Genomic DNA, 14991 nt, shown 5'->3' on the forward strand with positions numbered 1-14991 from the left:
TATCATCTTGAATAGCTTCCTCTTAACTATATATTTATTCTACTGCAAGAGAAGGCTGAGGGGAGATGAGATGTGCTCTTAGACAAGTCATTTGTCTTTTTCCAAACCGTTGCCTTATCCATAAAATGAATCCATAAACTGCTGAGCTAGACCAGCAGTTTAATTGTCCAACAGTATTTATCAGAGGAAAGCCAGTAGTATATTTAAAGTAGACCAAAGGGGCACAGCTCACACTGAAGTGTTTGTGCATGTGCATATGTGTGCAGGTATGTGTGTGGGGAGGGAGTCCTGTGACCCTTAGGGCTTATCCAAGGCATACTAGGTAATCTCTGTCTACTGTGATTGCTCAGCCAGGCCGTTTCTTAGGGCCCTTCAGCTATCAAATTCATTAGTTCCATCACCCTTTCCTGATCTTATTCCAGATCTTCCTCCATGCATCTGATTTGCAGACCAGACCAATCTTTGCATGAAGGAAAGCCAAGAAGCCCCTTGCATATTTCCCTATTTGGCTCCACAGTGACAGCAGCTCATAAAAGGCTAGCTGTGCAAAAGATTGAAATTAAGGGCCTACAGAAAGATTTGTCAGTACTTGTCATCCCTGCTGGCTTCTGAATGACTCAGGCCTCCTAACAAGATCCTGAATTTGGAAGCTGTATATTCAAATGCCAGAAGGATTTAGACATGAATGTGCAGATGGCTATATAAAAATTGAAATGACTGTCACTGATTTCTTACTTCTCATCATAAAATGTGTGCTATGATTCTGGTTAATCTTGCCACCACCAATTTGCCACCCAAGAAGGCATTCTTTGAAAATTAAAAGCATTCCACTTTTCATTCACATCTGAGATTTGCTCTACCTGAGCCTGTAGGGTATATTGAGGAATGCGGTATTTTAAGCTATGAAAAAAAAATATTGAACACATTGGAAGAGAATCTGCCTCATCATCCTTCCCTTAGAGAAAAGGGCAATATTTTTAAAAAGGAAATGAATATTGCAGTTTTTTTTCCTACCAGTATGTATCCTTGTTTTTCTCCTCCTTGGATAAGTAGATACAGCTAGACTACTCCTTTCAGGTTCTCAGGGACCCTTAGTATCCTCTGATATACCATTGCCCAAAAAATAATGCCAATTAGGTTACTTGTCTAATGAACAAAATACAAATGCTTAAGTCCTCCATGGTCTGGCTTCAGTATATTTTATGGTTTTGTTCATCAGTGCTCTTCTATACATTTCTTATGTTCTAGTCAAGATAAATGACTCATTATTGCTATTAAAAGCCATCATTTTTCCTGCCCTGAACCTTTGCTCTAACTCTATTTCTTTCTCAAATGTCATTCTCACTGACACAAGTTTATATTTCAATCAACTTTAAAGACTCATCCCAATTGCTATGCCTATTCCATGAATGCTTCTTTGGTTGCTCTTTCCAAAAGTAATCTTTGCCAAGTTTGAGCCCACATTACCCTTTATTCCATTCCTAGGCTCTGTATTGATTTCTTCCTTTAATATATGCCTTGTCTATAGGGTAAATTTCTTGAAAATGCAGGTCATGGTCATTCATTTCTCTCTCTTGATAGGATTTAACTTATTTCCTTGTACAAAGTAGGCATTCAATGTATATGTTTTTTGAACAAATGCATAGGAATATCTTCTACACGTAACCAAAGAAGGATCCTGATCAGAGTCTTATAATTAGTTGATCAAATCAAATAATATGAATCAGCAATGAAAATATTAAGTTCAACTCTAATGCACTGAAGTTGACCTTTCCACAATATTTGCACAACTCCCTACCACCCACCCTTATGGAAACTAGGGCAGAGGAGAAAAGATGTCTCCTTTAGCTCCCTGGAGGGAAGGTCAAGCTTATTTTGTACAAAGTTATCAAGAAAACAGAATTTTATCTCCTCTCTTGTTGTGATTTTAAAATTGTGTCTCTGATAATTAATTATAAAGCATATTCCCCCAGAAATGTTTTTGAAGAATCAGAAAAAAATATATTACTTAGGTATTTTACCTGGCGAATCCTTATCACGGACAATAGCCACAACTTCACTAGTCCTCTTCTCAGGTCTTGCTATCTGTTGCACTAAATTCTTCTGTTACTGCCACACATAATTCTCATGGACATGGCAGTATTTTGTATTTGCAGAATTTGGATTTCTGATGAGACCAGACTCAAATTAGCTTAGCCTCATTTGTTAAAATGTGCTTGAATAGTACATCTAAACATCTTTTCAGATGGTATCTCAATTTTTAATATAAAAAATGCTATCTACAATGCTATGCTTCTTAAAAACAGAATGAATAAATGTGATTGCTACCTGTATTAGGTAGCACACCACTGTAATAACATCTTTAATACAGGGCAATTTCCTATTTGAACTTATTTGAATTAAATGTCAGGCTTAAAGTTATTTTGTTACAGTTTCCATTTCAATTAATCCTCAATTCAGAAAATTTATAGATTGAAATATTAAGGAATTATCCCTCTGATTGGGTTGTTAAAAAAGAATAAACTGGTATATAGCAAGCCTTTTAGGAAGTTGTTCTTAGCATATACACTTTTTAAAGGACACTTTTTATTAAAGCATAAAATACATACTAAAAGTAAACAAATCCTAAGTGAATGTTTTGCAGAGTGAACACAATCTTATAACCAGCACCCAGATTAAAAATTGGAGCTCATGACCACCACTTAATCATCCTCAAACCCTCTCACAGCTTCTCTTCAAAGATAACCACCAACCTGACTTTTAACTTTGAACTAGGTTTGCCTGTTTTTGCCACATATATGTATATATTCTACACATTATATATTCAGACTCACCAGTTATGTGCTTTTGTGTCTTGCTTCTTTTGCTCTGCATGATAATTATGACTCCATCCACATTTTTTCCATATTTTTGCCTCTGTTCATTCTCATGGTTGTATAGTATTCCATTATAAATATACCACCATTGATTTATCCATTGAATTTTTGAAGAACATTTGGGCTGTTTATTGTTCAGGACTATATGTAATAGAGCTGCTGAGAAGATTCTTGAGCAAGTCTTCTGGACATGGGGTAGGTGGGTTGCATGATTTAAAGTAATTATTTTTAATATAATGGTGCTCAGTAGTTCGTTATACATTAACACTTTTGAAATATCTTAAATTACTCAAATACTAAATTTTAGGGAAACATGGAAGATACAGGTACCTCTGTAACCAGAGATTTAAAAAAGGAAAACAGAGAGAAGAGATGACTGTTGAGTTTTGGGGTTCAGTGGGGATATAAGGTAATATTTTGCATAATTGCTTGAATCAAAATTTGAAAAGAGGGCCAGTGCATGTTTCAGACAGTTAAAGATTAACTTTTGGGTCAAAGAAGTATTGCTATTAATGTCAGGTCTTTTGTCAAATAGTGTAGAACAGGAAGAGTTTAAAGGACTAATTAAAGCCCTTAGGAAGGCTCATGCAGTAGCCTCAAATAATAATCAGTTTCTCGAATTGCTATTTCCAGGAGCCCTGGGTCTCTGTGTCACCACTAGAATCACACATTACTCTCTGGTTAATGCATTTTCACCATGAATCCATGATAGAATTAGCTTTACTTTTCAAAGTGTTCTCATTTTGAGAGCAGATGAGGATGAAATCTATGCTATTGGGGCATCAAAATATTTCTTTAAACTTTTATTCTAATCAAAGGCCAATTCCAAAGCTAAGATGGAGTTTTATTATATTAAAGTGAAGATGAAAAGAAGGAAGAGGACTGTTTTACATTTTAAATCATGACTGAAATTCACTCTCCTGTGTATCATAACCATAATAAATTCTGGATATTTATACATAACTATTTTAAATAACAAATTGTACAAGAGTAAATTAAGCACATTGAATTTGCTGTATTGCTATAAAACATATCTGGTAGGAAATCTCAAGTGTGCTATATTTAGGAGGCAAAATATAAAAGTGACACTGGAGTAAAACAGCTAACAAGGCAAAAGAAAAAAATATATAGAGGGAAGTAAATGAACAAGGAGTTTGCTAGGTCACCTATTTGTAGATTGGACTGACAGAGGCACAAGCACTACAGACACGTTTTATGCATAATTCAAGAGTTTAACTGGCTTTCTCTAGTAAACATTCTGAAATACAGACTATAATAACTGCTGCCACTTTCTCACTTTCCATGTATTTATCTTTTAACTTATTGCAAACTGGTATCCTCTCATCTTCTGCTAAAATTATTCTTGTGAAGTTCATCAAAAGTCCATATTTTCTAAATCATGTGGCACCTTCTAAATCTTCGTTCAGGTATTCTAGAGTATCCTCTGTTTCTTCATTTCATCTGAGCATCACAGTTACCAGGCCCTATCTATCATGCTCCCTTTCTTTGCCAAGTTTTGTTTAAAAGATGGTACCAAAAACTCAAAGTGACCCTTCACCTACAGAATTTTATGGACCACGATTTCTTTTGCCAACCATCCTATACTGCAAGTACACTATAGGACACGTATAGTTCTGAAAGGAAAAGGGAATAGCATTCAAACTGATCTTCCTGTGATTTCAAAATCATCAGTGGTGATGCCATCAGAAGAATATCATGTTCAGAGGGGCAAATAAAATATATAATTTCAATGAGTCTTTTATTTTCTCTTGTACTTGAAGAGAGAGAAATAGCTTTGGAAAAAAGCCAGCATTTTCTCTTGGTGTGAGTATCGATAGGGGAGATGATCATACAGAATACGTATTTCTCAAACTTGGAAGATAAACATGTTCTTTATGTAGAAAAAAATCCCAGAATCCTCTAAGTCTAAAATGGCCAAATTATTGATTAAAAAAAGCAGTGTATTATAGGATTAAGATCCCAGACATTGGAATCAGTTGGCCCAGGTTCAAATCCCAATTTTCCAATCCCTAGTTGTTAGGCCTTGAGCAAATTAATCTTTATAACCCTGGATATATATATACTATGTATAGTATGGAGCTTTTAATAGTCTCTACCCCAGCTAATTATTATAAGGAACAAATAAGATATGAATATAAACATCCTAAGTGACAACTTTTTAAGCCCCCAATAATTTATTATTGCTGCTCTTTTACAGCTTTTTTAGAAGAAAAAAATGAACTGCATTAGCCAATCTTTTAAATTGACCAGAACCCATGGCTACAATCAAACCAAACTTATTGGTCATTCACATAAATATTTTTCCTGGTGTACTTACTTCCACAGGATTTATTCTATCATGAATAAGCCCAGGATTTGATCATGCCAGATTTTTATGCATTAAATAACGGAAGATATTCCAGATGTATTGGCCTGTGTGCCAAGCCTTTAAAGATAAATAACAATTTCCTGAGCTCTTGAATGAGGCAAAGTAGGGCTGTTGAGGCCTTGTAAAGAGGTGTAGAGGCATGTGGGTAGAGATGATTTGGGGAGTCCCAGCTGGCCAGGTGCTGCTGGAGGTGACAGGTGTGGAGGAGAAACAGAGCTCAAGGACACAGTAGAGTGTTCTGTTTTGCTTTAAACAAACAAATGGGGCTCATGTGGTTTTTCCTTTGCATCACAGCAAGAAGCTCAGATAAAAAAAACAAAAACAAACAAACGAAAACCTCAGCCACCTTAAGAGATCGAGTTAGGAAGCTTGATTCTGTGATTCAAGAGTCCTTTTACTAAAGGAGATAGGTTGTTCAACACTTCCTTCCCTCAATTCTCTCAAACTCTCCATTCCCAGTTCACTCCTGGTACAAACTGAAAGAATGAAACCTCCACTCTTTCTCACTCCATTGACTTAACAATAATAATCAACCCTTGCTCAAGGAAACCTGGAGGTGAAATGGTCTGTTATTTTTATTACTACTGCAAAGAAGAAAGACAAAGGCATCAGTTAAGATCTCTTCATCCAGACGCTGATAACTGAAGGGAACACAGTGACACATTCATTTGCTTGACAAATCAATTTGGGCCATGACATCAAACTTAAAATATCCATTTTTCTCCATTTTAAAATGAAGAGTAGAATTCTGTGTTTTTGGTCATAATTATAACTTGTTATGTATTTTTATATAAAATGTATCAAGGAAAATAAAATGTTTAGTGGCTTCATTTTAAAGTCAGTCAATCAATGTTTTCTAAATAACTCTTTCACAATCTGTTCAGTCTGGGTTCTAAGTGGACAAATATAAAGTTGAAGTATATTTGAAGTGCACTATAAGTTGGTTTCTCATTTTATACAAAGGACTTAGAAATTTTTCAGTAAAAGAACTCTTAACTTATCTCTGGAGAACTGATTTGCAGGCTTACCAGCGGCTTTCTGCCACCTGTAAACCACACTTCTGAAGCCTCAGATGCTGTGACTGCTTGTCCTAGGATGTCATCCTTGAACCCCTGGACATCTGACCTCCCAATATATATGAGTTATTCATATATCTTTGTCAACTTTTTAATGGCAATTATACAGGTTACTATAGTCATATTGTTTAAGCTAATGTTTTATTTACTAATAAAATATGTTTGGATAATGCAAGGTATTAATAATAGGTGGTTATATGGAAACTCTGTGCTTTCTGCATTATTTTTCTGTTAACCTACAAGCTTCTCTAATAAAAAAGAACATATACATATATCTATTTGAAATGAAAGAATGCCTCTATGAAAACTAGGTGGCTTTCTTTGGAAAAACTCAAGTATAGGATAATGACATTAAAATATTGGAAGAAATAGCACAAATCCAGAAACATGTAGCATTCTTATTGCTTCACAAGTAAGTTCTCACTCCACTTTAAAGAAACCAAACTAAAAATTGTAGATGATGAATTAGTATATTTTATCCAAGAAAGTCCAATGTACAACTCCACTACAAAGAACAAACCCATGCTCAAAGGAAGTACTTATCCTTATTAAGAAAATGTGCAAGGATATTCTAAGTATAAGTTTGTAAGTGCTGTATGAATCATGTCTCATAATTTCTAACTTTAATAGAATATTTTTACTAATCAACTGTATTAGTCAGCCAAAGGGATGCTGATGCAAAATACCAGCAATCAGTTGGTTTTTATAAAAGGTATTTATTTGGGGTAGATGCTTACAGTTACCAGGCCATAAAGCACAAGTTACCTCCCTCACCAAAGTTTTTTGCCCACGTGTTGGAGCAAGACAGCTGCCAGTACCTGCCAGGGTTCAGGCTTTCTGGGTTCCTCTTTTCCCCGGGCTCATTTCTCTCTGGGTTCAGCGCCTCTGTTTTCTCCACAAGGCCAGCTGTAGACTATCAGGCAACAGGCTCTATCTCTTTTCCCTGGAGTCTTCTCTCTTTCCTCATAACCAAGCTCCTCTGTGTGCTTATTTCTGGTGGCTCCAGCATCAAAATTCCAACATCAAAACATCAACTCTGTTCTACCCTATAGTTTTATCTGTGAGTCCTGCCCAAGGGCGCAGGGACTAAACATCCTACTGACATGGCCCAATCAAAGCCACAATCATAATTTAATCATGCCCAGACCAGTTTACAAACATAATCCAATATCTATTTTTGAAATTCATAAACCATATCAAACTGCTGTACACCAACCAACCACAAATACCAATAGCATTAGACAAGAAGGATTCAACTGTTCATTAGAACTCTAAACAGAGCAAAGAATATGAAATTCCCTCCTACAAATATAAAGTAAATAAAAATTAAGATATATTAGCTCAACACCAGCTCAATCCTTCGCCAACTTTTTCCCTCTCTGTTTAGCTCTGAAGAATGCTTAAAAAATGTAGTAGAACAGTTTGCACACATATCTAAAAATAATGACTTTAAGGATTTCATTTTGCTTCAGAATGTCTGTGAACAAATACGTGTTTTAATGCCATTGGTTTTTGTTTTTTCCAGAGCAATTGCTACTGAAAAAGCTTATGGTAATCAGTATATATATATACTTTGAAAGCTACAGAAAGGAGAAAATTAAGGAAAAATGCCCATCTTGGGAAACAGTAATGGCGCGGTTATTTTTCTGTGGATAAGGATGTCTTTGTTAATAAGATGATGAGTTTCTCTAATCATGTAATTGAATACATATTTAAATACAGATTATTGGTACTCAAATTTAAGCACAACATACTAATTTGTTTGAATATATACTATATGTTTATATTAAATCTTTGTATCTGTGCTTCAATTACCATTTTACTTTACTTTTAATGCTAGAAAATGTATATTTTGTGGTTTCTTTAGTTTGTATTTAATGTGTGATAAAAGATGAGGCTAGTTAGAATAATAAGTAAGTTTATGACAAATGTGTAGTTTAATGATTGCCACTTAGGCATCTAGTTTTTCTCTTTGAGATTCTAGCCTAGTTTAATAATGAATGCCATAATTTACTATTCTACCTGAGCTGGACTATGCAGAGTTCAATGAACACTAAAACATTTTTATGACAAGACTTTTCTTCATAAAATTAATTTTTAAAAATTCTGGCAACCCTTGCTCCAACTATCCATAATCTTTTAAAAGCATTGTTCAAGCAAGTACACACTGCATATATTCTAACTTGCTTTTTCAGGACTAATCATGCATTTTGATGCATAAGAATTCACTTTGTGCTGGAATTCCAAAGTACAGAAATGAATATTCAATAAAATAATGACATACTAAAGAGTATAACATAAACATACTGCTTTGGGGGAAGGTAGGTTATAGAATATCAGTTCAGAACCACTTTTTCAGAACGATTCAAGCCAGGATGGCACTCTAAAATCATTTTTTAACAGACGATAGTTAGCAGTAATATAAAACTCATATCATATACCAATGAAATATAATTTTTAAGACACATATAAAATGTTTTGTAACACTGAGTAAAACACATTCTGATGACAAACATGAGACGATACGCAGTATGTCAACATTGGCTTGCAGTGATTCTATAGAGAAACTCTCTTATTGCTCTTCTAAAACTCTCTAACAACAATCATATATATATAGGGTTTTTTAGATTGTTTTGCTTCAGAGTTCCTCAGAGATGTTGAGCAAAATTGATGTTTTCTTTTTATCTGGGTTTCTGGACACTAAACTAGACACAGTACTTCATAATCACACTCTGTAGACAGAAACTGCTCCTGGGAGTGCAAAATTTCTTTATCACATTCAATTCATGTCTCAAGGTCCAAACTACATGTAGAAAGAAAATTAATTACATTTATAGTCTTGTTATTTATTTTAGCTTGACACAGGCTAACACCTAAGTCAGGCATTAAAACATCTCTCTACAAGTGTTTACTGATACAGGTTTTTTGTGTGTGTGTTTGTTTTTTTGTTTTGTATCTTCATTCAATTCTGTTTAGAGCATCTTTTATTTGGGCTTCTTTGATAATTGTGAAAGACAGAGTCTTCCCTTATATTTTGAACTAAAACTCCTCTCTTGCCTAATTCCTGAGCTTAAAGATAGGGAATTTTCTGACTTCAAAAGATTATTCAAATCTCCATCAAATAATATTTGGACAAATGTACCAAAAGGCTTTCTTGTTTCTTTTGATTACTCCCTTCTTATGCTTTGTACCTTTTCCTGTGTTTTTCATTTTCTAAAATACAATGTTATCATTTTATTAATCAATCCAACTTAATTTGCACTCATACATTGTTTTCTGAAGTTATTCTATGGGTATAGCTATCACCTGTACATGCCTCAGACATTCCATATCTATGTAGTCCTTTCTTTTTTGGCAGAATACATAAAACTCAGGATAGATCAATGGCAAGTGGAGTGGCTCAGTTATCCACAAAATTTCACACTGGAATAAAGACAGGAAAGCTCTATAAAAAGGAAACTAACTCCTTTCTTATTTTTCTACTTTCTCAACATTGCATTTTAGAGCAATGTAGTACAGTATGAGATAGTATAATCATTTCAGAACACAAGCCTTGATTTGGAGAGACCTGAATTCGAATCTGAACTGAGCTATGTTTTAGCTGTGTGAAATTGGGTGGATTATTTAATCTTACTCAATGATGAGTTCCTCATTTTTAAAAGTAGAGTAGATATATGTGCCCCATGTGAGTTCTGTGAGGATTAAATGACAAATTTGTGTAATTAGATGATATGTTGCCAAACACATAAAAGACATTTAATAAATTATAATCATTCTTATCCTTATTTTCATTATCTAGCAGAGACAAGGGGCCACTATATTCTAAAGCTTACAGACAGATGATGCTAATCAAAGTTATGCTGTGCATCTGAATCATCAAAATTACATTGTTAAAAATCTTTCTGATCTTGGATTTGGCACTGGAATTGTAGATTTGACACCAAAAGTATAAGCAACAAAAGAAAAAGAAATAAATTGCATTTCATCAAAAAGTAAACTTTTTGTACATCAAAGTACATTATCAAGAAAGTGAAAAGATATCCTGCAGAACAGGAGAAAATAGTTGCAAATCATATGTCTAATAGGGTTTAATATCTAGTATAAATAAAATAACACTTCTATGAATCAACAACAAAAGGACAAAAAACTCAACTTATAAATGGGCATAGGACTTGAATAGACATTTCTTCAAAGAAGATATACAAATGGCCAAAAATCACAAGAAAAGATGCTCAACATCATTAGCCATCAGAAAAAATGAAAATCAAAATCACAATGAGACATCACTGCAGACCCACTAGTAGGGTTACTATTGAAAGAATGGAAAATCACAAGTGTTGGTAAGGATTTTGGGGAATTGGAACCATGATGCATTGCTGGAGGGAATGCAAAGTGCTAGAGCCATTGTGGAAAACAGTTTGAAATTTCCTTAAAAAATTAAACATAGAATTACTCTATGCCTGGCAATCCTATTTATATATACCCCAAAGAACTGAAAACAGGGACTTGAACAGATCCTTGCACACCAACGTTCATAGCATTATTCACTGCAGCCAAAAAGCGGAAACAACCCAAGTGTCCATGAGGATGAATGGATAAACAAAATGTGGTATATATATACAATGGAACATCATTCAGCCATAAAAAAGAATGAAGTTTGGATGCATGTTGCAATATCCATGAACCCTGATAACATTAAGCTGAGGAAGATAAGCCAGATACAAAAGGATACATATTGTAGGGGTCTACTTAGATGAAATAGCTAGCATAAAATTCATAGTAACAAAAAGTAAATTATAGGTTACCAGGGACCAGAGGAGGGAAGAATTTGGAGTTGTTGCTTAATGAGTACTGAGTTTCTGCTTGGGATGATGACAAACTTTTGGTAAATGATGATGGTTAAAGTAGCACAACATTATATATAATTAATGCTACTAGATTGTACACTTAAATTGGTTATAATGGTAAATGTTATGATATATATATATTACCACAATATAAAGTATATTATTACAATGTTTAAGAAATGAGAGAATTTTGTTCGACCTTTTAGAAAGGTTTTAATCAAAATAGTAAAGATAAAACTGTTTGGCATTGAATAAACACATGCTTAGAACACTACCTCCGTATTGTTTAAAGACATAGTTAAGAGAATTACTGAGAATATTATCATCAAGAATGACAGACTATTTATACTGTACCTACAACCCTTGGCCAAGCACCACAATGCCACAAAACATTGCATAAGTTCCTTGGGAGTTTACCTCTTAAACTGGCAACAGAATTGGGGTTGTTTAGCATTTTTCTCTCTTCACAAAATTCCTGAACCATAAAGTCCATGACAGAATGAACAGACTAGTGAGATCACATGAACTTTGATCTAATACTATATATGGTTTAGTGCACATTTTCTGAAATCGCTGACCCAGGGAACACAGTGCCACAAAGAGTTAATCGGTGAGAAAAAGGCATTTTGCTCAGGTTACCACAGAAATTCTCCAAGTCATTTGCACGTTAATATCAATGAAAAAAAAGGGTAGTAGTAGAATGTGCAAATTACCAAAACTAATTTGATCACAAAATGAGTATTTGATTGACATATATTAATGTTCTGGAATGAAATTTGATGAAGCATTGCTTGAAAGATACTGGTTTAGTTGACAAAGTATCCTTCAAACTAAGGAAGTACAAAATACTTATTCTCTTGTGTAAAAATATCAACTAACATTGCCAAGATGTCTGGGGGGAGGGAAAAGAGGAAGGAAAGCACACGTAAGGAAGGAAAAAGGAAGAAAGGAAGAAATAAAAGAAGTAAATAGATATAAGTAATGAAAAAGATAATGTTTACTTTTAGGATTATCTTTTGTTTTCAGTTGAAGGTCTATATGGAGCAAGTTCATGAAGAGGTGATAGGTTCAACCCACTGCTCTTGTCGATAACACATTTAAAATCCATAAATGATTCACAAAAATATCTTTATTCCTAAAACTGGTCAAACTTGTTTCAGTTATAACTGCATTATTTTTTTACTGGCTCATTACTAATAGTCCAGGAGTAATGGAAATAAAACAAATAAAGAAATGAAAGAAGGATAACACTTTGAACATAATGGAAGCTTTAAAATTAATCCAATATTACTAGCTTTCTCAAAAGCATATAGTAAGTCATTGCATTTGCCTGATTCTTTAGTGTTCTCTATTTTGGAGACTTAACCATACCATGGAAGGAAGGAAGGAAGGCAGAGAGGGAGGGAGGAAAATAAAGTAACAAAAAAAAGGACTTATCTTCCTAATTAAAGAAGTGACAGAAACCCAGCAAATAATTTTTTTCTTTATTTTTAAAGTTGTTTTAGATTACATGCATATTACATTGAAAATGTAGGGGATTCCCTCATACCTTGTCCCTTCTCCCCCCACATTTAGCCTCATTAACAAACATCTTTCATTAGTATAGGTACATTTGTTACAATTGATGAACACATATTAAAGCATTGCTACTAAACAAGGTCTATAGTTCACACTTTGCATCACACAACTTTATAGGTTTTAACAAAATGCATAATGGCTGGTATCCATCATTGTAATATCAAGTGGAAGGATTCCAATGTCTCAAAAATGCCCATGTTACACCTATTGTTCCCTCTTCCTCCCTTCAGAACCTCTGGTAACCACTGTCTTTATAACAATATTACAAGTTCTTCCATTATTGGAATAATAATAAGTCTACTTTAGTCCATACTTGCATTCCCACCTTATATTTGTTCATTCCTCTATATTGAGGGTTTGGGGATGGTGATGCCCACTCTACTTCCAATTGAGAGGGATCTTAGATCCCATGGGGCAGAAGGATGGAACTGTGCTGCTTGCAGTTGAAGGTGCTCTCTGCTTCTTGGTTTAGATGTTGTCCATCATTATCCTTTTGTTAGTTTTCCTGGGTGAGTCCAATTAACTGGAGAGTAGGTGTTAAGTGCAACTCTGTTGAGATTCAGGGATCACCCAACTTATAAACAGTTTGAAATATAGTTTGAAATAAAAGGAGCAGGAGACCATGTGTGGGAAAATTATAAATGAGTCTAACTTTGATACATTGGAGAGATAGGTTATCATATATTCCAAGGTAAGGCCCACAGACTGGGTGTCGACTTCCTGGGGTTGTCTGCCCTGCATATAGTGTCTAGATGTCTCTAGAGCCCTCAAGAATACGCCTCCTTGAGGCACTGTTTACTGTAGCAGTCAGTGAGTTCCTCCTGAGACATGTATAAGCATAATCTCTGGAATGACCTCCTGACTCACTTTGAAATCTCTTAGCCATAAAGAACTATTTTGCATTTAATATTTCCCTCCTTTGATCTAGGTCTTTCTCCAAATGCATCATTAGCTGGTGATTGGTATTAATTCCTTAGTACCAGGGAAGCTCATTCCTGGGAGTTATGTCCCATGCCACAGGAAGGCAGTGAATGTGTATTGTGAGTTTGGCTTAGAGAGAGGTCATATTTGAGCAATAAGGAAGCCCTTACAATGTAACTCTTCAGCAATATATGAGGCCAGGATACTGAGCTCCAATCTGTTTTCATCTATAAAAGTCCTACAGCCACTAGCAGCCTCTGCAAGCAGTAGTGTTTCACTCTAGGGACAAAATAAAAGGTGGTGGTAAATGAAAATAACTAAGATGGGTTTTGGTTTTTTTTTCAAAGTTGGGGCAAATTTTACTTGAGAAGTAAATTTTAGTATTTTGAATCAACAACTGTATTTTATTGTCAGGGTTTGAGTTTTGGTTTAAATTTATTTATGAGTTTGCTTTTGGTAGAGAGGTACAATGTGTTTGAAAAACTATAGGATCAGGTGCTATCTTCAAAGTCATATCCAGTTTTCCAAATTTAACGTCCTGCAGATGTCCATAATATGAATTTATGATAAATCTTTGGATCTAGTTGGGGGATTAAATGTTTGAAAGAGGGAGATGGAAAAGGAATGGGCTAGGGATACAGATACACATTTCTTTTTACAAAATGGTGACCAGTTGCAGCAAAGTATATTCCCATTCAATAACACTTCTCTTTTTTCCCCAACAGAGATATTGCCTACATGCTATAGACTGAAATACATAGACACTAGCTGACTCCAAAATGATAGACATCCTTAACATTTAAAAAATAATACATTGTTTGATGAATCTTAAATGTGCTCCTCTTGTCCATCATATTATCCAGTCATTATCTATGTATTCCATTACTAATATATTATATATGTGAAATTATATTATATATTATAAATTTGGGAAAAACACTATGTTGGTGAAAGAAATTACCCAATCATAAATTGTTCTAATCAGACATTTCCCACATTAAAATAGATAGTAAAAATAGTAAACATATCAGGGAATGTTTTCATATCTACTCACAATGGAGTTTATAATATTCAGTTTTGCCCAAACATTGAAATATTTTATCAATTCTACATAATAGGGGAGATACTCTTTAAATAAAAGGTTTCATATTCAGAAAATATAACTCTAGGGAAATCAAAATTTTGTTTCTTCAATAATTTTTAATTCATTTTCACTTCTTCCAAGATAAATACCAATAAATCATGGATACTTTATAGCAGCCATTACTTATACATTAGTTCATTACAATAGGAGAATCACTAAT

The 14991-nt window shown here is 34.3% G+C and overlaps 1 protein-coding gene across 3 annotated transcripts in view; it reads right to left on the reverse strand.

The window, feature by feature from the left end:
• Positions 1–14991, reverse strand: part of ZNF804B (zinc finger protein 804B) — a 576346-nt gene that overhangs the window by 153287 nt on the left and 408068 nt on the right. The gene's annotated exons all lie outside the window — the stretch shown is intronic.

The sequence above is a fragment of the Dasypus novemcinctus genome, chromosome 5 (assembly GCF_030445035.2).
Source record: "Dasypus novemcinctus isolate mDasNov1 chromosome 5, mDasNov1.1.hap2, whole genome shotgun sequence".
In the NCBI taxonomy this organism is placed as follows: Eukaryota; Metazoa; Chordata; class Mammalia; order Cingulata; family Dasypodidae; genus Dasypus; species Dasypus novemcinctus.